The sequence below is a fragment of the Mobula hypostoma genome, chromosome 14 (assembly GCF_963921235.1).
Source record: "Mobula hypostoma chromosome 14, sMobHyp1.1, whole genome shotgun sequence".
NCBI lineage: Eukaryota > Metazoa > Chordata > Chondrichthyes > Myliobatiformes > Myliobatidae > Mobula > Mobula hypostoma.
Window position 1 is genome coordinate 22,721,030 of NC_086110.1, and position 26,053 is coordinate 22,747,082.

General features: G+C 42.5%; 1 protein-coding gene and 1 pseudogene across 1 annotated transcript in view; both read right to left on the reverse strand.

Moving 5' to 3' along the window:
- The window catches only part of ripor1 (RHO family interacting cell polarization regulator 1), a 315,583-nt gene that overhangs the window by 227,267 nt on the left and 62,263 nt on the right, over positions 1 to 26,053 (reverse strand). The window lies entirely within an intron of this gene.
- LOC134356603 (eukaryotic translation initiation factor 4E transporter-like) lies at positions 8,999 to 11,359 on the reverse strand (annotated as a pseudogene).

A 26,053-nucleotide genomic window follows, 5' to 3' on the forward strand; every position in this document is an offset into this window, starting at 1 on the left:
GGGTAAAGGAGATTTAGAATGAAATATATAGTGAAACTATGTTGGCCAAAAGGAGGCAAAAAATAAACAGATCCAGTGGATTACATTCCTGGATCCTTACTGTTTTATTGGAGAAATTAAAACGATCTCTACAAATCATGGCTGTGAATTCCCACCACTGATAACTTCAGTGCAAGTCAGGCTCAAGCTCCAATTCTCACGTAAAGACCATTTCCCAGGATAGTCCCAACATACACCCCAGAAATGTTTGTCCCAAAAATAGAGCAAGGACAATGCTTACTGAAAGGCAGGAATTGTACATTTCCACATTGTAACCTCTCTACTGGCAGAATGAAATACTTGGGTTTCTGGCATCAACCTTGATAGCACATAGCAAAGGCCAAATGCCAACTTCAGCTTCCTGTGCTTTGCTCCACTGATGTGCCTTCAGTCCCAGCGACTGAATGCATCCCAACTGCACCAAACACTTCCCCTTATTTTCAGACCACCGCAATTGTGGTCCCTCCGAATCAGATTGCCAATTTCGGAGCAAGTTCTCTGCTTCAGCCAACTAGGAACAAGGTTCAGGTGACAGACTAGTTTGAAAACTCCACCCCATTGCTGGCTCCTCTGCCTGATGAACACCATTTCCACATGCAGAAGTAGTTGAAAGGCACGGGAATTTGCAGAGATCAAAAACAAATGGGGATTACTTCATTAGCCATCTGCGCTTAAGAGAAAAACTTCTGGCACTTAAATAGTAATTCCCACTTTTTTTAATATATAGTCACAAAACTGATTACACAAAGAGCTTTAAATAAGGTTCACTTTTCAGAGATGAAATTTACAACCTAGCATGGCTCTCGTGGTATCATACAATGTCAAAGAATTACTTAGCATAGAAGACAGCTATTCGGAATGTCATCTTCTTTGAAAAAGCTGTTAGTGTGTTCACAGTCAGTGGCCAATGGCTAATGTGGGAACCTTTATCATAGTCCAGGGTGCCAGTTCACCTTTCCTCCCCCATCTCTCTGCTTCCTCCATAATTACTCCCCGTCCCTACATTTCCACACCCCCTTCACTTTCCATTTCTCCCCAATTCCTCAACAACTCAAACAGTTGCTCTCTAGAATGCACCTCTGTGACCCTGGCACACGAATGAAAAAGAAAAAAAAAGTCCCCTATACTGCTTGTAAGTGGGAGAAAAACCACAAAAAAATTTTCTTTGAGCAAACATACTCCAATTTAATAGGTTCTTTCAGTGACTCCTGATTTGGCATGCATTCTAGACATTGCACCAACTGAACAAACCAAAAATAGGTCAAATACGATCTCGTGGCTTCACCTTAAAAATGAACGACTGTTGGGAGAGGCAGCAGCTACACTGTACACTTCTACAAAACTTGATTCCATTAAAGTCAATGGAGTCAAATTTCAGAAGTTGTTTGCAACCGACAAACTTCCCTGATGGGTTGCACAAACTTGCCTTGTAACGTCTGATACAGAAGGTGGAAGGGTGACCTGAGTGAGGAGTTTAAAACATTATAAGGATTAACTGAGGAAAATTAATAGAATCTACTTTCTGCTGGCACTGTCTCAGTGGGAGATTCAAACAAGAGGACATGAGTTGAGAGTTAAAGGGCAGAAGTTTAGGGGTAACATGAGGGGGAACTTCTTTACTCAGAGAGTGGTGGCTGTGTGGAATGAGCTTCCAGCAGAAGTGGTTGAGGCAGGTTCGATGTTGTCATTTAAAGTTAAATTGGACAGCTAAATGGACAGGAAAGGAATGGAAGGTTATGGGCTGAGTGCAGGTCGGTAGGACTAGGTGAGAGTAAGAGTTTGGTACGGACTAGAAGGGCTGAGATGGCCTGTTTCCGTGCTGTAATTGTTAATTGTTATATGGTTAAGGGTGGAAATCAGAGAGCCTTTTCTCCACTAAAATGGTAGTGATAATCTGGAATTTTCTAACTATACAGCTGAGACAACTGGAGCTTTCAAGATGTCATTTCAAGTTTCAGTTTCATTATCGTTCAACCACATATGAAAATGGCTAACAAAACAGCGTTGATGAGTTCAATAGATAAGACTTTAAAAAAATATCAAATTCTCTTCCTTTTATATATGGACAGTGACATGTATTCTGGAAGAAATGCAATTAACAATCAAATCAGATCATTCAGAAAAGGATTGGGTACATCGCATTTCAAATATCATGGAGAGGCCGAGTGTTTCCATGTTGTTATATCCGCGAATGTTTCTCATATTCTAATGCAATGCTTTCTGAGTGAAACTCTCATTCATTATAGGATTTCTTGATCAAGGCAAGCCACTCCGGGATCTTGATTGGGCAGTTCTCTTCAGTACAAGTATTTCTTCCGATCAGATTCACACTTCATCCTTGAAAATGCCAAGTATTTCAGTTTTCTCCAGTTGTAATTCAACCTTCGGCCTCTACAGAATATTTACATTTCAGCACATGTCCCCAGCTCTCTGGATCTATTCAGGAAAACAGAAAGGAAGGGAGCACAAGAGATTCTGCAGATGCTGGAAATCCAGAGTAACACATACAAAACGCTGCAGGAACTCAGCAGGCCAGGCAGCATCTATGGAAATGAATAAACAGCCAACATTTCCGGCAAAGATTCTTCTTCAGGACGAGGAAGGTAGGCAGAAAATGCCAGAATATAAAGTTGGGGGGTGAGGGGAAGGAGGACTGGTTAGAAGGTGGTAGGTGGGAAAGGAGAAGGAATCTGATAAGAGGGGAAAGTGGACTATGGAAAAAAGGGAAGGAGGAGGGGCACCAGGGGGAGGTGATAGAAGATAAGTGAGGAGAACAGGTAGGGGCCAGAGTAAGGAATAAAAGCAGAGGGAAGGGGGAGGGAAAAAATTACTGGAAGAAGAAATCAATATTCATGCCATCAGTTTGGATGCTACCTAGATGGAATGAGTTGTTGCTTCTCTACCCTGAGAGTGGCCCCATCCTGACAAAAATAGAAGTCCGTGAACCGTCATGACGGAACGGGAATGGGGATTGGAATTAAAATGGTGGGCCACTGGGAAAGTCCGCTTTTGGCGGTGAAATACACTGCTGGGCAGCAAAACTATTAAATGAAGGTTACGGTATCTTCTCAGTTAGAGATACATCTTTCCTCCTGTCTTAATGTCATCTTAAGAACAAACAACTTGAGGGACAACATAATAAAACCATTGGCAATACAGTACGTCAGAGGTAGATTCTTTATGAATCAGGAGTGCAAACTGATTTCAAGAGACAATGAGTATTTCAGCATGGAGGTCTGACAAGGGAAATTTATCTTTATCTGAAGCCTTGTCCACAAATTATTCCCAAACCAGCAGAACAAGTAAACGAAGTCTTACTTTCAAACAAGAGTTAGGTATGGCCCTTGTGGCTAAAGGGATCAGGGGGCATGGAGCGAAGGCAGGTACAGGGTTCTGAGTTGGATGATCAGCCATGATCATACTGAATGGCGGTGCAGGCTCGAAGGGCTGAATGGCCTACTCCTGCACCTATTTTCTATGTCTATGTCTATGATTGTGGCCAAGGAATAATAATTTATCAGTTTAGTGCATGGGGCCAAGGTAAAGGAAAACAATGTGTTTCTCTTTTCATGTAAATTCACAGCATTAAACTGTCTACTTGTGGAGTGTTAGTTCAGAAGAGAAAATAAAAATAGGAAAATTTCTGTTAGCTTCTTGCAAGTGCATTTGTGAGCACACACTGCACAATAAGGGGCGATAATTTGAAGTGTTACTGTTAACAAAAAGTCAAGACTAAAGGATATTTCAAATGAAATTCATGGAATTTATATCATGGCCAAAGAAATTCCAGCAAAAGCCAGCTAAAGTGGGTTTTTATTGAATGACCGTGGGAGCCTTTTTCCTGCGTCAGCACTAGGTTTCAATTTATTCACGTCTTCAGTGCCAAGCCAGGAAAAAGTCAAGCTGTTTTGGAAACCGATTTTTCCAAATTATCTTTTTTTTGGACCTGTGGTTCATAGCATGGCACAGTTCCAGGAATGAATTCCCACCTTCCCCTTCCCGCCCCCCCCCACCGCTCTTTCCACAGCTGTTGAATGCAAATTTGACTCTACTCACATAAAGATCAGGGTGTATATAGATATACAAATAGCACTTCATACTATGAAATCTGAAGTACCTTTTCCTCCTCACTGGCGTGACCTCAACCTGAACGAGTGAACTTGCTGCTCCTGAAGATTCCCACAAACCATCCGGGAATTTCGACACACAGAGCTTCCTGACCTCTACTATGATAATTCTGGTATGTCAGCGATATGGAAACATCTACATTTCCCAGCAGGTTCCTTCTCTCTGAGAACTTTCCTGTGTGTGGCTGTCATTGTTCTACAATGCTTTTATTAGTAATTAATCTTTCACTTACCTTGATTAATTAACCAAATTCATCATATCCACATTAACTTTTATTTGTTATACAGATAAGGATCTATATTAGGAATGCTGCTGATCAGTTCTAATCCCAGTTTAGTGTTAATAATCTAACTGGAGAAAACATGCAGCTTTAATGTGGAGTACACAACAGGCCTCTTGTAACACACACAAAAGGCTGGAAGACCTCAGCAGATCAGGCAGTATCAATGAAGATGAATAAATAATCAACATTTCAGGCTGAGCCCATTCATCAGGACTGGAAAGGAAGGGTGCAAACGGCTGCACAGAACGGTGGGGGGAGCGGAAGGAGTACAAGCTGGCAGATGATAGGCGAGACCAGGCGAGGGGGAAAGGTGGGTGGGTTGGAGGGTAAAGTGTGGCAAGGGGCTGAAGGAGGAGTATCACAGGGCAGGAGAAGGAAGGAGGAGAGGCACAGAGGGAGGTGATGGGCAGGCGAGAAGAGAAGGGGTATGGCAGTGTGGGGAATAGATAAGAGAAGCAGGAGGAGAGAAATGATCAGAAGTTAGATAAATTGAAGCTCATACCATTAGGTTTGAGGCTACCCAGACGGAATAGGAGGTGTTGCTCCTCCAACCTGAGAGTGGCCTCATTGTAGCCGTAGAGGAGGCCATGGACTGACGTGTCGGAACGGGAACGGGATGTAGAACTAAAATGGGTGGCCATTGGGAAATCCTACCCAATGAAGCAGTGCCCCAGAAGCACATTAGTCAACTTTCAGGAGTAGGAAGAAAAAAGACTCCACAGCATTGTAAAAATGTTACATATGTGTAAAATTAATTAATTCTTACTGTTTTAAGCTTATAAAATAAATATTTGCCAGACTGCAAACTGCCTATAATGGTATTAACAACTATGTGCGCTCAGGCCTGTAGAGTTGAATTTGCACTCAACAACCATGAAGGAGCAGGGAGAAGAGAGACATGAAAATGGCAGGACAGGGAATACACCGGAATGAATTGACAGGTCTTTCTTTGGAACTGCTGAATTGTAATTACCAAATACTGCAAAGTAAATACCTCCTCTGTTACTGAGGGATAAAAAGCATCAAAAATTGACTTATTGTATTATATGAGAAACTGTGAGAGCTATCATGGAGTATGCAAGTACATTTTCAATGGCTCACAGGACCTTCAGTGGAGTGAATACCCAGTCATGGTGACTCAGTAAAAGCTGGAGCAGGCTTCAATTTCAGCAGAGACCAATCAATAGCTTTTCGTAGCTGTGCAAATTCAGTCTGTTCTTATTAAAGGACTTATCCAGAAGATAAAGGATGCATGAAGTTGGGGGTAATGTATTAGCATGAACAGAGGATCAGTTAACGAACAGAAGGGAGAGAGCTGGGATAAATAGATATTTCTCCGGTTGGCAATCAGTGGAGAACAGGGGTTGATGCTGGGCCCATAACTGTTCATGATATACATCAATGATTTGGAAGAGGGGACTTAAGAAGGTAAATAGAACGTTAGTCTTCATTACCATGAGGATTAAATGTAAGAGCATGGTGGTTATGCTACAACTGTACATGAGGTCACATCTGGGATTATACTTGCTGGAATTCAGAAGAATGAGAGGGGGATCTAATGTTGTTCAGATACATTGGAAGCTGTTGGGAAAGGCGGTGACATTCCAATCCCCTTCCGTTGAAAATGTACTTAGAAGGCTGAGCTTGCTACAATCATTGGCAAATCACATCACTCTCCAGTCCCATCCTGTGTCACGACTGCAGCTGCAATACAGATACTGGAAGTATCGAGATGGTCCTCCCGGTATATCTTAAGCAAAGAATCTGTTGCCAATGTCAAAACTGCACCCACAGGGTGATCTCCGTATGCACACTCTGTTTGCCTTTCGAGTTTAGCACGGTGCTGTTGCAGGCAGACCCTGATGGCTCATGATCACAAAGACAGCAGACAGTACCGACGCTCGAGGGGACTGACTGGCGTAATCCAAGTGTCGCATAATTTGGGCAGGCGAACGTGACAGCATTCACTTCATAGTCAAGTTTAATATTTTCCCAAAATGGACAGATAAATAAATATTTGAAAATGTAACTAATAAAATTACCTCGGTTGTTTGCTGATTGTGAGTATGAATCAATTATAATTTATGCTTTTGAGCACATCTAACAGAGCACGTTGTTGATCTAATTGCTGTTTTGATATGCTTGCCTGCATGCCCATACATTCATCTGACAAGTTCATAATGCTGACATTTATAGTTCAAGAGAACCAGCTGAAGAAATAGGAATTTATCTTGTTGCAACAATCGTAACTGATGGAGGTGATTTATTGTCCTTTGATGCTTTGACACTGCTTCTGAAGAAATCACAGCAGCTTTTCAATTAAGATAAAACGTTTTCCATTCTTCAAACCTCCGTTTCTTCATCAATAATTATCACTCTCATTAAAAGATGAAGCAAACATATAATCTTGCTTTCATATGTCCAAGCCAGAATTCACCTGAACCACATGAACAGCCAACAAGATGCCAATTTAGGTTGGAATGATTTCTGTGTTGCCCCAAACACTTCTGAAAATCATGACTCATTTATGGAAGTGGAATTCAAGGTTGCAACTGTTCTGATTCTCTTGGTCCCAGCCCAGGGGGTTTGGGGATACACTCACACTGATCTTGCAGTCAGATTCTGATGTAGTGATAAGCAATGGGAGATGGGAGAAGAGAGAATGTCAGAGAAGAATGGGTCTTAGATTATGCTGGCTGCTTTACTGACCCAGCAAGTACAGACAGAGTCTATACAGGGAGACTGATGTGCTGAGCTGTGTCCACAACTTTGCAGTTTCTTGAGGTCACATGCAGAGCAGTTGCTATACCAAGTCGTTACGCGTCCAGATAGAATGCTTTCTACGGTGCACTAATAAAAATTGGTATGCGTCAACTGGGACATGCCAAATTTCTTTAACCTCCTGAAGAAGCTTCAGTAGACCTTTCATGGCCATGACACTAAAGAGAAACAATGCTTTGATTCTGTGAACAAAAAACTGATTATCTATAATCCTATAACAACATTTGCCTTGTCATGACTTATTTTGAGAAGTTCATTGCAGGTATGGCAAAGAAAAAGGATGGTTTGGAAGTTAAGATTCTACAGTAAGGGAAAACTGATTTCAATAACTTAAGATAGGACCTTGCAAAAATAGATTCGGAATAAAAGTTTCAGGTAGAGCAAGTGGTAAAAAATGCAAAAAGGAAACAACTGCAGCTACTGGAAATCCAAAATAAAAGAGAAAATGCTGAAAATACTTGGCAGGTTAGGCCTTGGGGGTCTGCAACCTGAAATGTTAATGTTATTAGTCTTCTCACAGACACTCCATAATCTGCTGAGTATTTCCAGCACATGCAGATCTTTTTGAGAATTCAGGACCAAATGTTCTGGTAAAGGTGAAAGGTCGTGGAAATCCACATATCAAGGAGACAAAAATGGAACCAAACAGCAGGTGTTGTGACTGATCTGAGTGTACAAAGTGTAAGAAAATAAATTAGGGAGAGCAATGAAGAGTGATAAAATGTCACTGGCAGTTTACAACCCTGCAGTGTGTGCCCTCAGGTACCAAAGGGGCAAACTGTGCGTGCAGTGCAAACACACACAAACAGCAGGTCAGGCAGCTTCTATGGAAATGAATAAATGGTTGATATTTCGAACTGAGAAGGATGGGGGAAGATGTCAGAATAAAAAATGGTGGGGGGAGGGGAAGAAAGACTAGCGAGGAAGTGATAGATGAAGCCAGGTGGTGGGAAAGTAAAGGGCTGGAGAAGACGGAATCTGATAGGAGAGAAGGGTGGACCATGAGAGAAAGGAAAGGAGGAGGGGCACCGGGGGAAGTGATAGGCGGGTGAGGAGAAGAGGCAGGAAGACAGAGTGGGGAATAGAAGCAGAGAAGTGGGTGGTTTTTTTTATCCTCACTGGAAGGAGAAGTCGATGTTGATACCATCAGGTTGGAGGTTACCTAGATGGAATACGAGGCATTGTTCCTTCTCCCTGAGAATGGCCTCATTGTGGCAAAAGAGGCAGCCATGTTGAAATGTGAATGGGGATAGGATTTAAAATCTTTGGCCACCAGGAAATTCCACTTCTAGTGGATTGAGCAGAGGTGCTTGACAAAACAGTCCCTGAATTTAAATGGGGATGTGCGAATTTACATCTCACCTGTGTACAGGAGGAAACATCAGGATCACTGAACACAATTGACAATCTAAACAGACTCACAAGTGAAATGTCGCTTCACCTGGAAGGACTGTTTGGGGCCCTGAACAGAGGTAAGGGAAGAGGTAAATAGGCAGGTGTAGCATTTCTGTCACTTGCAGGGATATGTGTCAGGAGGGAGATTAGTGGGGACAAGGGAATCGTGGAGGGAGCAATCCCTAAGGAAAGCAGAGAGTCACTGGGGGGAGGCAAATGTTTGATGGTAGAACCCCACTGAAGGTGGCGGAAGTTGTGGAGAATGATGTGTTGGATGTGGACGCTCATGGAGTGGTAGGCGAGGACAAGAGGAACTCCATCCCTGTTAAGGTGGTGGAAAGATAGGGTGAATGCAGGTGTCCGGGAATCGGTGTGTGGAACCAGAGGACGTGCGTGAGGTCTAACATGAACATTTCTCATCTGTATTTAGTGAGGAGAAAGACAGGCTAGCTCACTGAAAGCAGTCAATGTGCGTTTTTTTTGGATTTGTTTAGTATCAGATGACGTAGTTAGAGTCTGTTCCACATGTTCCACCATGAATAGGGAGGCAAGCTTCCTCACAGATCCCATTTTGAGACCTTTCAATTCTGCTTCCATTTCTTCCACTGACAAAACCACAGCCGTGTGTGAACTCTCCTTTAGGTTCTCCTTGTTGGCAGTGAGACTGGATAGCAGTGGTTTCACATTCACATTTGCTTTGCATAGTATTTCTAAACTATCAACCTTTTTATTAATCTCATTTTCTTTTTATGATGGAACAGGAGCAAAGTAATTTCCAAGCTGTGAAACAGGAATTGGGATCCTCTGTTCCAGACCAGAAAGTCTCTCTTCATGTGTGATACACCGCAGGCTACTGAAATGACCACCTGGTCTATTTAATTTCCTTGAAAACTATTGACTAAACTGGCTGGATGAAGCTGATCCTTCATCAAGCAACTCTTCAATCATCGCTGCGAGTCCAGGTACACATTCCTCCACGTTGAAGAATTCATTGAAGCCAAAGTCACCCCATGAGGGTTCAGGCAGGCTTGCTTCTCAGGGAACTTCTTCGTCAGCTTCTAATGCGGAAACGGTAGGTACCTCTGCTTGGACAGCACCATTGTATTCTACCTTCTTTAAGAGTGTATGATCACTTCCTCTACCTCTTTATTATCACGTGCCGGTGTTAATAAACCTGATTCTGATTCTTTGCTTGTCTTGAATCCTCCAATAGCACTTCATCATCAAAGCCTGTCAGCTTGATTGTTTCTGATTGACTAGTGGGACATTCTGGTTCCTCTTCAGTACAGCAATCACACTGTCTCCACTCACCAAAAACACGTTTACCATCACCAAACTATCTCCTTAGTTGCTTTTCCTTGTCGTCTCGCTCCTTTCCTTCTCTAGCACCTCTGTCATTCAAGTATTTGTCTCTGTCATCCTGATCAAAGGTTCTTGATGTTATTATGCGCCCACTTTGAATTCTCCGCCGGCAACCCAGCTCACGAATATTTTCTTTCTCTTCATTTTCTATTGGGCTTCCAAGTAGTCAACAATGGGAGGTATTGGTCAAATAACAGCTACCGCCAATGCTGAGGATAGAGTACTGTTCTGTATTTCAGCAATATCAGAGTAATATTGTAAATATGTTTGATTAAGCATTCTTTGTCATTTACATAATACTTTGTGGAATTATATGTAAAATCATGTGAACGGCATACGTTACCATGTCACCACATCATAAATGCTTATCTCACTTAAAGTGAAAATGAAAGTAAAACATGCATTCCCAGTTCTGTAGTTCGGCTTTCGGATTGGTTTTATGTTTTGGAGTTACAACATATAATAAGTACAACATCAAGATCTCCTTCCTTCATTCCCTCTCAGAGATCTGCAATTCTTTGTTTGAGAAGTGATCTCTCCATCTCTGAAGCATAGTCCTTCTTAGTTCGGTCCAGTGCGAACTCCTGCCAGAACTGGTTACAAGGATGCCTGCCACTTCTCAGGGTCCCAGAGGCTTTCACTGTCACATTTTTCAAAAAATAAAACATGCTGGTCTCTGCTTCACATATGGGTACTTCTTGATTTCTAGCAGCTTTTCCTTGGAATATCCACAGTATATGGTTTCTTTGTGCCACACATTTTTATTGTATCATTTAATTGATCTTTTTCTTCAATCCATTCCTTTCTATCCATGCCGCCACCAAGGCTCAGTAGCCACCCACACCCCTCCACTAAGAATCCGGGCTTAACAGCCAGCTGAACAGAGATTCCTTTCATACTGCTCAGTTCTCCGTTGAATACTTCTGCATGTTTCTTCAATATCTCTTGTAGACCAGAGCTCCCACCAATCAAGTGCACTTTGTGCCAGTTGAGTTTTCTGCTCCAACCACAAGTGGTCTAGAAGCACGGGATAATTACCTTTAACAATGGAATGGAAGTTTCTTTCTGTTCGTTAATTTCCTTTGTAACATGTGCTACTCCCCTCACTGGAACAAACTCTTGAAGTCTTGAAGTATGTATGTCTTGAAGTCAACCTTGCCCCTCTGGGGTGAGATGCACAAATTTATACGTATAAACTGTCTCTGACACTATCGATATTGCAGCACTCGTGTCCACCCGCAACTTCTCTGTGGCCCCATCCAGTCGCAGGGTCACACAGTAGTTGTCTTTGTGCCGTGAAACAGAAAAAACATGCAAAGCTTCTTCACCAACAGAGTGAGAGTCACTCTGTCCATCCTCAGTATCCTCCATCTTGTTCACACATTTCTTTTTGTTTTTCCAAGTGTCATTTTTCTTTATTACAGTGTCTTCTTACTTTTACTGTTGCGTTTAATATGCTACATTTTGCCACAGCTTCGGCAATCTAAATCCTTATACCAGCATTCTTTTGCTGAATGCCCAGTTTTGCCACAACAGTAACATGCAGTGTCAATAAGTGTCTTATTCTTAAAGTCAGTCGAAACTTTATGAACTTGGGAAGATAATAGCTGTGCTTCTCTAGCTGCCATCTGCATAGACATACTAATCACAATTGTCTTCTGTAATGTTAGTCTGTCTTCTGTACGCAAATGATTCTAAATTGTCTCACTGTGAACACCACACGAGTCTATCACGTAACATTGAACTTATCAGTGACTGCCCAAAATCATAGTGTTTAGATAATGCTTGAGAACCAGCACAAACTGAAAAAGACTCGTCTTCATCTTGATTCCTTTTATGAAACCTCAACCTCTCAGCAATAATCAAAGGTTTAGGTGAATAGTGGTCCTTTAACACTTTATGTCCTCCTAAGGCTTACCAGATTGCACGAGACTGCATAATAAATTAAACATTTCGGCACCCATCACAGTCAGAAAGTAGGAACATGAATATCATCTGAAATTTGATTTGCCAGTAAAAATATTGAAATAATTCAGTCTATAAACCACATCACTCTGTCATTTCATCATATTGCCTCATACTTCTAAATATTGTTGCCATTTTCAAACACAATCACGTTCCCAGAAAAGTTAACTCCTCTTATCCGTCTCTCTCCCTTATTTGTTTTATTTAACCGTCTCATTCTCTCTCCTCGGATTCTTCACTCACCATGCTTCCTGCAATCGTTTACTCACTGATGCACTATCAATTACTCCAAAAGACTGGAAGCAGAGTAAATACTGAAAGGCTTTTATTAACAGTAAATGGTCCGATGTCCATGCTGAGTATCTGCCCTGGACTGAGGGAGAAGCAGTGGCGCAATCGCCTTTATTCAGGGGTCTGTGGGAGGAGCCACAGGAGCAGTCAGCAGAGGGGCGTGTCCAGACAGGTAACCCAGTTACAACATATATATATGATTTACCACACTCACCATGCTTCTCGTGGTGGGCGGGGTCTTCCCTCCCCCCACCCACCTTTCTCTCACTCAGACTTTTCTTGCCGAAGGGAACAGAACAGTAAATATCGCGCGAGGACTTGTCACCTCATCGCCAGTTACGTCCGTGAAGCTGGGTGTCCATGAATAGCACACACGAGCGACAGAGAGGTGAGGAACAGACATGCAGCTGTCTATTTCACCTACCCAGAGTACCCTCTCTCATTACATAACACACAGGGCAGCTCGACGGCAACCATAAGGGTCAAAATATTCAGGAATACATAACAGGTTGAAGTTTTTGAGGTTTATAGAAGAAAGCAGTGTAGATATTGTCTATATGGATTTTAGTAAGGCCTTTGACAAGCTCCCGCATGATAGGCTGATCCAAAAGGTTAGAGCCCATGCGATCCAAACCAAGCTGGTCAACAGGATCCAGAATAGGAGTAGAGGATGGTGGTGAAGACTTGCTTTTCTGACTGGAGGTCGGTGACCTGTGGTATTCTACTGGGATTGGTGCAGGGACAGATGAAAATGTAGGAGGTACAATTAGAAAGGTTGCAAAGAACACAAAGAATTGTAGCTTTCTAGACAGGGGGGAGGATAGCCTTAGGCTACAGCATGATAGCTGGGAAGTTGTTTAGAGGTGACTGCACAGTGTCGTGCTAGACTACCCATAATAATCTGCCAATGGTATGCATACAGGCCAAGACTATGCCTCATCCACATGTAGTGCTCAATCTCACTACTGGAAAAACGAAACGCAGGCAGTTATAAAACATCAGGAATGAAGTTCGCACATTCTTGGATCAACATGCTAATGCCCTGGTGATAGATGGTATTTGTGAAATGACTGAAGTAGTCAATTGAACTGCTGTACCTTAGATTGAAAATAATGAAAAGTACAAGCCAAAAGAGACTGTAAACGGCAATGGAAAGTCGACGAGCATTATAGATATGTTTCTGGACAGTTCATATGGTAAAATGAATTGCCCAGAAGCATTTCTTCCAAATACAAATAAAATAACTTTATTTAAATCATTTATTTAAATAAAACTGCAACCTTGGTAAAAGGGAATGACAATCCTCAATTACTTTAAACTTTTTATTAATCTTAGGCAATACAAATGACCTGATGCAGTAAATATTTGGCAAGAAGCACATGACACTTTTCACATGCTGATGAGTCCAACATTCCAGTTCAAGTTCAATGTTGTCACAGGCATACATCATACACAGGGTACAAGTGCCACAAAAATTAACACTTTGCAGCAGCCGCGCAGCACATTACAAGACGAGGGCAAACATTCGGTAAATGCAACACTCTAACTCTTGCCCGGCCTACTCTGTATGAACCTTTCTTCATCTCTGACTCCAAACCTGAACCCCACTTCCTCCACTCAAAGGTTCATTTTATTGTCAAAGTACAGTACAACTCTGATATTTGTCTACTTCAGATAGCCATCAAATATAGAAATACAGAAAGACCATGGGTGTTGATGAAATGAAGGGACATCAGCTTCCGCCCCCTCCCCCACGTCCCGGCACGAGAAAGAAACTCTCCAAATCCAGCCCCTCAGCAAAAATGTGACAATAACAGCCCCTGACCTCCTCACTTGCAAAAAAAATGTGACAATAACAATCCTTGACCCCTCACTCGTAGAAAAGAACAGTGACACTAGTACCAAATCCCAACCCTCCCACACACAAAAAAAATCAACAGATTGCCCACCTGCCAATGGTCAACAAGAAAGAAAGCACCAAAAAACTGGAGGAAACTAATATAAAGTACAGTCCAATAATCACAGAAATCTCAGAATTTTCAGAGTCACTCCTCCCATCGATGTGATCCTTTCACTATCACCAACCCACAGCTCATGCCTTCTCTCTGTGTCCCCCCCCCCCAACGAAACCATACACTGGTTTAGCACGGATTGGTTTCAGATGTGTAAAAAAGGCAAATCAAGACACAAAAGTCTTCCTCATCGTGGATCATTTCGGCCAGGCCAACGTTCATCCCCCAGTCATCAACATAAACAAATCGACAGCTAATTGTGCGATTTTTTTCAAGTGTAAATTAATCCAGAGAAACAACAAAGCTTCAAGAAATGGGATTAATTTGCTGTGAAGCATTAATATGCACAAAAAGAATTTCAAGCAATATCCTGACAATAAACACAGACACTTCTGCAGACGCTGGAAATCCAGAGCAGCACACACAAAATGCTGGAGGAATTCTGCAGGTCAGGAGAGGAATGCCCTCACGAACAGCTTTCATTCTTCGGAACTCACTACCAAAAAGCAAACTGTCAGAGGAACATGCATCTCTTGCTGTCTCTGATGTCCAGTATTAATATTTTTCTCTTCCCCCATCCATTTAATTCCTCAAGTCTTGGTATTAAAGCCCATTTATCCCTGTTGCCTATCTATGAATCTCCTTCATCGGTCCATTTGGACTGAAGATAAGAAAACTGCCAATCATTTCTGAGTTGTTAGGTTAATATTGGATGGTTAGTTGAAGGAAGAAGAATTTGATGTTTAGGTCCTCGTTTATCATTTGTTGGCTATATTGAAGATCTAATCTGAACGCACAGTCAGAAAGTGAACATCCTTTCCAAAGCTACCTTGGAAAAGCACTGACAACTGCAAGTTTACACTACATTGTTCTTATTCTTTTGATCAGTGATTAGGATCAAAACACTTGAAGTACACAAGCTATTCAGTCAATGATAATACTAGCCAATGGAAAATTAGTTTGTGGGAATAAATGCCTATAAAATGAAACAGGAGACAATCACTGGAGTCTAATACATCTCACTCAGAATGAAATGTTACAATTTTCAGAGTAATACTCCAAATAAATTATAGAGTCTAATGGGACATCTTGGTCAACATGGACCAGGTCAGCTGAGGGGCCTGTATCCATGCTGTGCAAGTTCATGAATAAGCAATCAAACACCGATGCATTGTCCCCAAGGCCCAAGAGACAGATCAAATTCTCCTCCACCTGGATTAAATAAGGGATCACGTCATCACATCCTGCTGGTGATACAAATTCAATGCAGATGCCTTTGAGTTAAACTCCCTCTAAGAAAAAGTCATCAATGCTGTACAATCCTTGAACTTTATAAAAACCATACCCAACTAGTAGCAGGAGATCATCTGCTGTTGAAGATTCACCCCAGCCTATCCTACCTCAGGACATGATCATTCCGATTCTCTCCTGCATGCCTTCACGTGTTCCACCCTCCATAACCATAAAGACATTCAAAATTTTGCTGCTATTTTCACTCATCTCAATCATCTTTTGGACTTGTTCTTAACTCTGATATAGGGTCCTCCTTCTACAGATAATACCTAAACCACCAGGCATTTCCAGTATTTTCTGTTTTTATCTCAGTGATCTACACGTATTTCAAGTTTTAAATTTTTCATTCTTGTTTTCAACAGAGGAGATTTACAAGGATGTTGCCTGGATTGGAGGGCGTACCTTATGAGAATAGGTTGAGTAAACTTGGCCTTTCCTCCCAGGAGCGATGGAGGATGAGAGGTGACCTGATAAGAGGTGTATAGGATGATAAGAGGCATTGATCGACGGATAGTCAGGGGCTTTTTCCCCAGGGTTGAAATGGCTAACACAAGGAGGCATAGTTTTAAGGTGCTTGGAAATAGGTACCGACGGGATGTCAGGGGTAAGTTTTTCCCACACAGAGAGTGGTGAGTACGTGGAATGCACTGCCAGCGACAGTGGTGGAGGCAGATACAATAGGGTCTTTTAAGAGCCTCTTAGATAGGTACATGGAGCTTAGAAAAATAGAAGGCTATGCACTAGGGAAATTCTAGGCAGCTTCTAGGGTAGGTTACATGGTCAGCACAACATTGTGGGCCAAAGGGCCTGTAATGTGCTGTAAATTTCTATGTTCTAAATCCTTCCTTGGCCTTAGCTCTCACTCTCATTTCTGGCAGCCATGCCAGTCTCCAGGATAGCTGCAATCCTCCAATTCTGGCCTTTTGTCAATTCCAGATTTTTAACTCTCAGTTTATAGTCTATGGCTGTATGCGCCAGGCCTCAAAGCTCCACAACTTTCTCCCTCTGTCTCTCTTGCTGTTCATTTTTTCCAGTAACTTGCTCCTTATAAACTCCTTCTATGACCATGATTTTGGTAATCTGTTCTAATTTTTCCTTTTGTAATTTAATGTGAAATTTTATTTGACAATTCACTCAAGTTTCCTGGAAGGTTTTGCGATGTTAAAATCTATTAAGTAAATAGATTGTCATTGCTGTTCTGCTTCTGTCTCATTTATAACAAGTTTCCTTGCCAGGATCTGTCCTGGGGAGTGCCTTTACAAAGAAGGCACAGCATGGCCTCTACTTTCTTCGATGCTTGTGCAGATTCAGCATGTCATTAAAACTCTGACAAACTTTGAGGGTATCCTGACTGGTTGCGGCACAGACTGGCATGGAACCAGCAAGAATAGAAAAGCCAACAGAAAGTAGCGGATCCAACCCACTCCATCGCAGGGAAAGCTCTCTCCATCATTGCGCACATCCACAAGGAGCACGGCCACAAGAAAGCAGCATCAATCATGAAGGGCACTCACCATCCAAGTCATGCACTCTTCCCACTCTCCCCTCAGGAAGGAGTCTTAGGTGCCATACCTCCAGGTTCAGGGACACTCATTTCCCCTTCAAGCACCAGATGCATAACTCCATTCCCCTCCACTCTGAACTGATCCCACAACCTATGGACTTACATTTACAGATCCTACAGCTCATGTTCTCAATGTTATTATTTATTAATTATTATTGTTTTTGTGCTTGTGTAGTTGTCTTCTTTTTCACGTTGGTTGTTTGCAAGTCTTTGCTTGTGCTTAGTATTTCATTGATTCTGTTTTATTTCTTTGTTCTGCTGTGAATGCCTGCAAGAAAATGAAACTCAGGTGACACAATTCCGTCACCTCCCATCTGGAGGTTGACAGTTTCTTGGTCAGTGAGCGTGTCAAAGGTCACAGAAGAATGTGATAATAAATCAGCCATGATGGAATGGCAGAGAAGACTCTACTATCCGAATGGCCTAATTCTGCTCCTGTATCTCACGGTTCAACTCCTCAGAGATTCTACCACTCCTGTCAAGTTACAGTGGCCAATGAACCAGGTTTTTTGAATGTTAAGATGCCGCCGGTCTGAACATTTCAACACAGCTTAAATCCGGTTGACCTAAATGTTCTATCTGTAGAAAGTGTTAACACACTTTAAGTACAGATGCAGGATGGTTCAACTCATTCACTCTGACGATGATACTTCAAGCTGAAGCAAAGTCTTCGGCTGGAATCTGCATTGCTGAAATGTAATTAATGCAGTTGATGCATTTGATCCAGTAATGCTGCTTCAGCAATTGCAACTGTGAAAAACATCTTCCTCAGCACTGTTCACTGATCATAAAATTTCTGCGGATAAGTTTTCTCCTCTAATCACTGAAGTGGAAAGCTACCAGTGCCCTTGGTGCCTGACATTACTGTTGGAAGTCAAAAGGAATAAAAAAAAATTGTGCGGTAATAAAAACCCAAGTTTGAACATGTTCCAAAATGGATTTCACCCAAAGCTGAATTTTAATTAAAATTTAAACAAAGCCAGCAGCAAGGGTCTCGGCCTGAAACGTCGACTGCACCTCTTCCTAGAGATGCTGCCCGGCCTGCTGCGTTCACCAGCAACTTCTATGTGTGTTGCTTGAATTTCCAGCATCTGCAGAATTCCTGTTGTTTGCAGCAGCACATTCTCTTGCTCCCTGATTTATTATCATGACAGAGCTGAGGTGGGACGCACTGCAGCAGACATTTTATTAATTTGTTTCTGGGGAGTTGAGTGTTGCCAGCAAGGCCCATCACTAATTGAACTTGAATGGCTTGCTCAGTCATTTCTTTTAAGAATCCACCGCGTCAGATTGTGAGGAGAACCGTGCAGGACAAACTAGGTAAGTTTGGCAGTTTTTGTTCCCTCAGGTTTTCACAACAATCCAGTAGTTATTATTACCAAGATTAGTTGAATTCTTAAAAAATTAAATTTTAATTGCCATGGTAGGATTTGAACTTGGATCTATGAATTACTAAAAGATAGCCTCTGGTTCAAGAATGAAATTGTTGTGCCATCTTTTCTGTCTTAAGCTTCAGCACAATGCAAAACACTTAGGGAGGTACAGTACTAGTTTCCAAGCTCGCTCTCAGGACTCGCATTATTCTCACCTGGCTGTACGTCCTCCATTCTTTCATCATTTATCACTGATACAAGATCCCAGAAATCTCTATCAACATGTGGTAGTACCTTTACCTCACAGGCTGCAGTACTTCAAGGAGGCAAATTACCAGCAACTAATCAAGGGCACTTGTGGGTAGGTTATATATGCTGATCTAGTTGATGTCCACATCCATACATTAAACAAATGTAAATATTACAGTTTGCCAGGGTTCTTAGGACTGCATTGCAGTGGTTTTTTTTCCAAAAAACAATCGCGTCTCCAGGAATTTCTGGAGGCCTTGGGAAATTTTGTGATTTGTAGAACTTCAAGGAATTGTTTGAATCCTTGGAATATGTACGACTAAATATATGCACATTATGTACCAACTGAATGAGCAGGAAAACAAAACAAAACATTATAGGGAGTTTCAGAAAAGGAAATGGACAATTTCCTGTCATGTGAAAGTATTCATTGTTACTAACCTTTTCGAGCGACTGCGGCATTTCCATTACTATTATTCATGAGTCGAATAATGTACTGGTTTGTAATAATAAGGGGGTTTTGCTGCATATCAGAGCGTACTCCATCCTGTGAAACTGCGTTCAGTGAAGAAGACAGAGAGTGAGGAAGGTAAAGCCAGTGAACACCATAAAAGAAAAATATTCTGAGATCAATCAGAGTTTAATTGCTCTTTGGGGGAAGGCAAGATCACTAATGATAAACTGCCTTTTGGGTTGAAGGTTGAATAACAGTGTGAAATGGCTATTTTTTTAAAAAAACACCTTGTCACTCAGATGCTGCATGAAAGGTGTGCTATTATCTTTGATCCAACGATCTGTGATCTTGCACTTTGAAATTTCTTGACTGGCTGTAATACCAATGTTTGTGGGACACCCATTCTGCCCATCTTATGCAAACATTTAAACTAAACATAGACGCAGAATGTGTGCCAACTGAGAAAGTTCTGAGCTTTTTAAAAAGGACCTTAGAGAATCTGACAAGTTAGAAAACTAGACACTGGGAGATAAAAGGTACTTGCTGTTATGACCTAGTCAACTGAAAACCATGTGCAAGTAAAGTCCACTTGACTAGCTCAGATTCCAAACTTCCATTGGTATTTCTGATTGCATTAAACATGGAGTGTGATAAAGTATACCTGGAGAAAGGCCAGGATTCAAGATGGCGGCACATCCAGATGCAGCCGTCACTCCAGCTCCAACTAATAGAATAGTACAGCACTGTACAGGCCCTTCTGCACACATTGTTGTGCCAACCCTCAAACCCTGTCTCCCATATAAGCCTCCAGCTTAAATTCCTCCATATACCTGTCTAGTAGTCTCTTAAACTTCACTAGTGTATCTGCCTCCACCACTGACTCAGGCAGTGCATTCCACGCACCAACCACTCTCTGAGTAAAAAACCTTCCTCTAATATCCCCCTTGAACTTCCCACCCCTTACCTTAAAGCCATGTCCTCTTGTATTGAGCAGTGGTGCCCTGGGGAAGAGGCCCTGGCTATCCACTCTATCTATTCCTCTTAATGGTGTGATTATTTGTCTTTTAGGTCTTTCTTATGATCACAAGACACTGCTGGATTCTTAAGGACACCAAGTACTGCAAGTCTACCTCACTAGTGAGTTATTAGACAGCAGATGATCGCCACAGCGTGGGCCTATTGTGCACCATGTTGTCGCCTGCTACAACCACCCGGGGAGAAACCATCGGAAGCAGTGCACAAGAAAACAAAGGAGATGAAATTACTACCGGTAGATGAAAGGCAAAATCCTCTAGGTCAGCTCTCCCGTCGATTCTGTTTTCAAAAGCGTTCAATTGCTAGAAAGTAAACGAGATTACCTGCATCTGACTGAATCAGCATGAAATGAAAGGTATCTGCATGCACATCCCTGAAGCAGTCATCCAGCTAGAGGGTTTCATCTCTTTATGGAACAACAGAATTCCCATGATATCTGGCAAGACATGCGATGGAGGTGTATGCATCTACAGTAATAGGAACTGGTGTGTGAACACAGTGGTAGTGACGACCCACTGTTAGACTATGGTAGACTTCTTAATGGTGAAGTTCAGACCTTTCCATTTCCTGAGGGAGTTCCCTGTTATTGTGATTGTGACTCTATACATCCCCCACTGCTAACGCTGGGAAGCACTACGTTTGCCGACTTACAAACCACACACACTGCTTTTTTTTGGGGGCATTCCAACAATGTGCAAAAGATCACAAACTGTGCAAATACAAAAAGAAAGAAAGGAAGAAAGAATAATAAATAAACAAGTAATAAATATCAAGAACATGAGATGAAGAGTTCGTGAAAGTGAGTCCAAGGATAGTGGGAACATTTTGATGATGGAGCAAGTGAAGTTGAGTGAATTTATCCCTTTTGGTTCAAGAACCTGATGGTTGAGAGGAAGCAATTGTTCCTGAACCTGGTGTTGAGTCTCGAGGCTCCTGTACCATGAATGGGGAGGCAAGCTTCCTCACAGATCCCATTTTGAGACCTTTCAATTCTGCTTCCATTTCTTCCACTGACAAAACCACAGCCGACTGTGAACCCTCCCTTAGGTTCTCCTTGTTGGCAGTGAGACTGGACAGTAGTGGTTTCACATTCACATTTGCTTTGCACAGTATATCTAAACTATCAACCTTTTTATTAATCTCATTATATTTTTATGATGGAACAGGAGCGAAGTAGTTTCCAAGCTGTGAAACAGGAATTGGGATCCTCTGTTCCAGACCAGAAAGTCTCTCTTCATGTGTGATACACCGCAGGCTACTGAAATGACCACCTGGTCTACTTAACTTCCTTGAAAACTATTGACTAAACTGACTGGATGAAGCAACTCTTCAATCATCGATGAGTGTCCAGAATTCCTCCACGTTGAAGAATTCATTGAAGCCAAAGTCACCCCATGAGGGTTCAGGCAGGCCTGCTTCTCAGGGAACTTCTTCATCAGCTTCTAATGCGGAAACGGTAGGTACCTCTGCTTGGACAGCACCATTGCATTCTACCTCCTTTAGGAGGAACACAGGAATTTAAAGTTGTGACCCTCTCCACCTCTGATCCTCCAATGAGGACTGGTTCCTAGACCTGTGGAAGGTGGGGGGGGGGGGTTCATTAAGTCTACAATGAGTTCCTTGGTCTTGCTGACATTGAGTAAGAGGTTGTTATTGTGGTACCACTCAGCCAGATTTCCGATCTCCCTCCTATTTGCTGATTCATCACCACCTATGATTTTGCCTACAACAATTGTGTTCTCGACAGACTTGAATATGGCAGTGCAGCTGTGCTTAACTGCACAGTCCTAAGTATGAAATGAATAGAGGAAGAGGCTAAGCACACAGCCTTGTGGAGCACCTGTGCTGATGGAGATTAGGGAGATGTTGCTGCCAATCTGAACTGACTGGCATCTGCAAGTGAGGAAATCAAGGATCCAATTGCACACGGAGGTATTGAGTCCAGGGTCTTGAAGCTTTTTGATTAGTTTTGAGCGGATGACAGTATTGAATGTTGATCTGTAGTCATTAAAGAATATTCTGATGTATGCATCTTTGCTGTTTAGATGTTTTAGTGTTGAGTGAAGAGTCAATGTGATGGCATCTTCCATGGACCTGTTGCCCCAGTAAGCAAATTAGAGCAGACACAAGTTGCTTCTCAGACAGGAGTTGATATGTTTCACAACCCACCTTTTAAAACACTTCATCACTGTGGATGCAAGTGCTACTGGATGATAGATCATTGAGCCAGGTTACTCTGTATTTCTTAGGAACTGGTACAATTGAAGCCTGCTTGAAGCAGCTGGGTACCTCAGACTGCCGAAGCGAGAGGTTAAAGATATCGGTGAAAACTCCAGCCAGTTGATCAGCACAGGTCTTTGGTACTCGGCCATGTACCCCATTGAGGCCGGATGCTTTTTGTGGGTTCACCTTCCTGAAGGATGCTTGCATGTCATCCTCAGATACTGAAACCACAGGATCATCGGGGCTGTGGGGGTACCTACAAGCTGTTCCTCACCCCACATCGGAATTACTGACCACTCATCTGTTACGCCAGTTCCTGCCTACTGCCCACTAATCAAACCTGTCAAACCAGTTCAGAGGCAGGTTCGAAGGAGGAACTTTTGCGTAACAGAGCTGATTCGAAAGCATGGACTTGAACATGTTCAGAGAGGCGGCTACCTACAACCATCATTAACATCGACAAGTATGCGAGATCTGTGACTGGCCACACAGAAATACACTGAGGATGTCACTGTTATTAAACACGTCTATGCAAGGGCACATCAGAAGCCATATTTAACAACAGAGGTCGAAGCATGGCTGAGTGATCAGGATGCTGCCTTCAGATCGGGGGATTTGACAGCTTTCAGGTCAGGTCAGCCAGAGCTGCTTTTTCCTGTGCCACCAGGAAGGCAAAATGGAATTATTTACAGAAAGTATACAGACACCTGAGACAGAAGTTCCCCCCTCCACCCCACCCCGAGAAACAGGCACTCTGTCTGGCCACACATGAGGAAGACCCAAGACAGAGTCAACCCGTGCAGTGTTGAAGGGCCTGATAACGTACCTGGTTGGGTGCTGAGGGACTGTGTAGCCCAGTTAACCGAGCTTCTAACAGACATCTTCAACTACTCTCTAGAACAGTCCGCTGTCCCCTTGGGCTTCAAGGCGGCCACCATCATCCCGGTGCCCAAAAGGGTGACAGAGACCTGCCTCAATGACTACTGCTCGGTGGCACTGACTGCACAATACCGGAGTGCTTTGTGTAGCTGGTTATGAGTTGCATTAAATTCCATCTTCCTGCTACATCAGACCATTTCTAGACCGTTTATCTCTCAAATTGGTCCACTGATGATGTCATAGCCTCTGCACTCAACTTTCCGTCTTATCCCACCTGGAAAATGGTGCCTCATATGCCAGGATGCTGTTCATTGACTTCAGCTCTGCATTCAATACGGTCATACTTCAGAAGCTGGTGGGTAAACTGTCCTCGATGGGTGTCATTTCCTGTCCGTAAAGGGATCCTGGGCTTCCTGGCAGTAAGTTCAGTGTCAGCTCATGCTGGCAGAAACATCTCTCCCTCCGTCACGCTGAGCACTGGCGCTCCTGAGGGTCGCATGTTCAGCCCGTTGCTGATGTATGACTGCATTGCTCCATCCAGTTCGAACCGAATCAGCGAGTTTGCCAATGACGCAACAGCGGCTGGCCTCATCAGCGGCGAGGCGGTGAACAGAGGAAGTAGAACGTCTGGTAGAATGGTGCGACCACAACAAGCCGAGTCCCAATGTGGACCAGACTGAAGGGATGGTTGTGGACTTCAGCAAGGTGCAGGCTGACCACTCCTCACTGCACTTACACGGCTCCTCCATGGAGAGAAAATTAGGAGCACCAAGTTCCTGAGAGTGCACATAACGGACAATTTCACCTGGTGCTTCAACACCACCTCTTTGGTCAAAAAAGCACAGCAGTGTCACCACTTCCTGAGGAAGTGAGGCTACCCTCCTGCCCATTTGAACACAGGAGCAGCATTGAGAGTGTCCTGACCAGCACCAGTGACAGAAACTCACAAAAATAAATAGCAACTTTCAGACTGAGCTGCAATTACACCTACAGCTGAATATCACCCAGGATATCATTGCCATTACTTTTTTGGAAATTAACTTTTTCTGCTCCTGCATACATTTTTCGAATGACTCCTTGACAGAAAAAAAAGCTTGTTATTTGTTATCAGCTCACTAAATAGTCACTCTGACCTCCCCTTACCTCTTCCAAGAATTTGCAGAGAAATTCTTCTACGATTTCTCCTAGTGCTCAGGAATTCAATGCAATAAATTGCCTCTGGGGCAAACTGGCTGTGAACCGCAAGGCATCTGACTACAAAAGATTGCGAGGTCTGCTGATAGGATCATTAGGGTCTCTCTTCCACCCATTAGAGATATTTATCAAGAGTGCTATGTATGCAGGGCCCTTAGCATTGTCAATGATCCCTCCCACCCATCCAATAATGTCTTTGAATCCCTACCATCAGGCAGATGTATCATATCAATAGGACAAAAACTGTTAGAATGGAAAACAGCTTCTTCCCGTAGGACCAGTGAACTCCCTGCTGTTGTGTATTTAATATTTAAGTAATGTTTGAATAATCTTCTGTAATTTAAGCATCCTTGTTTAAATGATTCATTTTAGATTATATGTTCAATCCGTGAATTGCATACGACATCACGCTACCATTAGGTAGGTGTGCACCTCGCTTAAAAATTAAGTTATAGCCATATTCCAGATTCCCAGTGTCTTCCTTTGAATTAATTTAATGTTTTGAAATTACAAAGTATAACACTTACCACCACCCAAGTCTCATCACATAACACCAGCAGTATTATGCTGTTTACATTTTAACTTGTGTTGTAAATGCACCTTATTATTTGTTCATTTATTTGTGGTAATAATACTTTTATGTGTTATATGTACCGTGTTGTGCACCTTGGTCCGGAGAAACGTTGTCTCATTCGGCCGTATACGTGTCTAGTTGAATGACAACAAACCTGAAATTGAACTTGAATTTGAGAAACACTGAGGTCTTTTCCTACCAAGGCTCTACATTTCCAGCTCAACTGAAGCTCCAGTGACAGAAAATTACCAACAACCACCCCCGCCCAGCAACTTTCAGATTCAGCTGCAATTATACCCACAAGTAAACAATTCCCAGGATGTCATTGTTGCTACATTTTTAGAAATTAAATTTTCCTGTTCCTGCATACATTTTTTCAAATAACTCCTTGACAGAAAGAAAGCTTGTTACTTAGTATCAGCTCACTCAATGGTCCCTCTGACCTTCTCTAACCTCTTCCAGGAATTTGTAGTGAAAGTCTTCCACGATTTCTCCTAGTGCTCAGGAATTCAATGCAACAAACTGTCATTTGGGAAAACTGGCTGTGAACTGGGAACACAAGCCAAAATAAAAAAAGAAATCCATAACCTTAGTTAACCTTCAGTAGACAGATTATTAATCAATTGAGCAATAACTGAAATATGTGGCACTGTTTTCCATTTACGTCTACACTCTGCATACATTCCTGTTTACTTCTCCCACCCATTGGTTTTATTTTGTCACTTTGAACTCTCTCTTCTGAGATTTTTTCTCAGGTAGACAAGGAAAAAAGCTTCAATTTTTCATACGTGGTCAGTGGACCTGTACAAGATGGGCTTGGCGTGACTACCCTTCTGAAGAAACTTATTGCCTTAACTGAACACCATCTAGGTGAAACTTTGCTGTGTACAGTAATGGTCAATGGGCAAATTCAGGCCTCACACTCTACGTCAGTGCTATGTTGCCAGTCAACCTGCCTT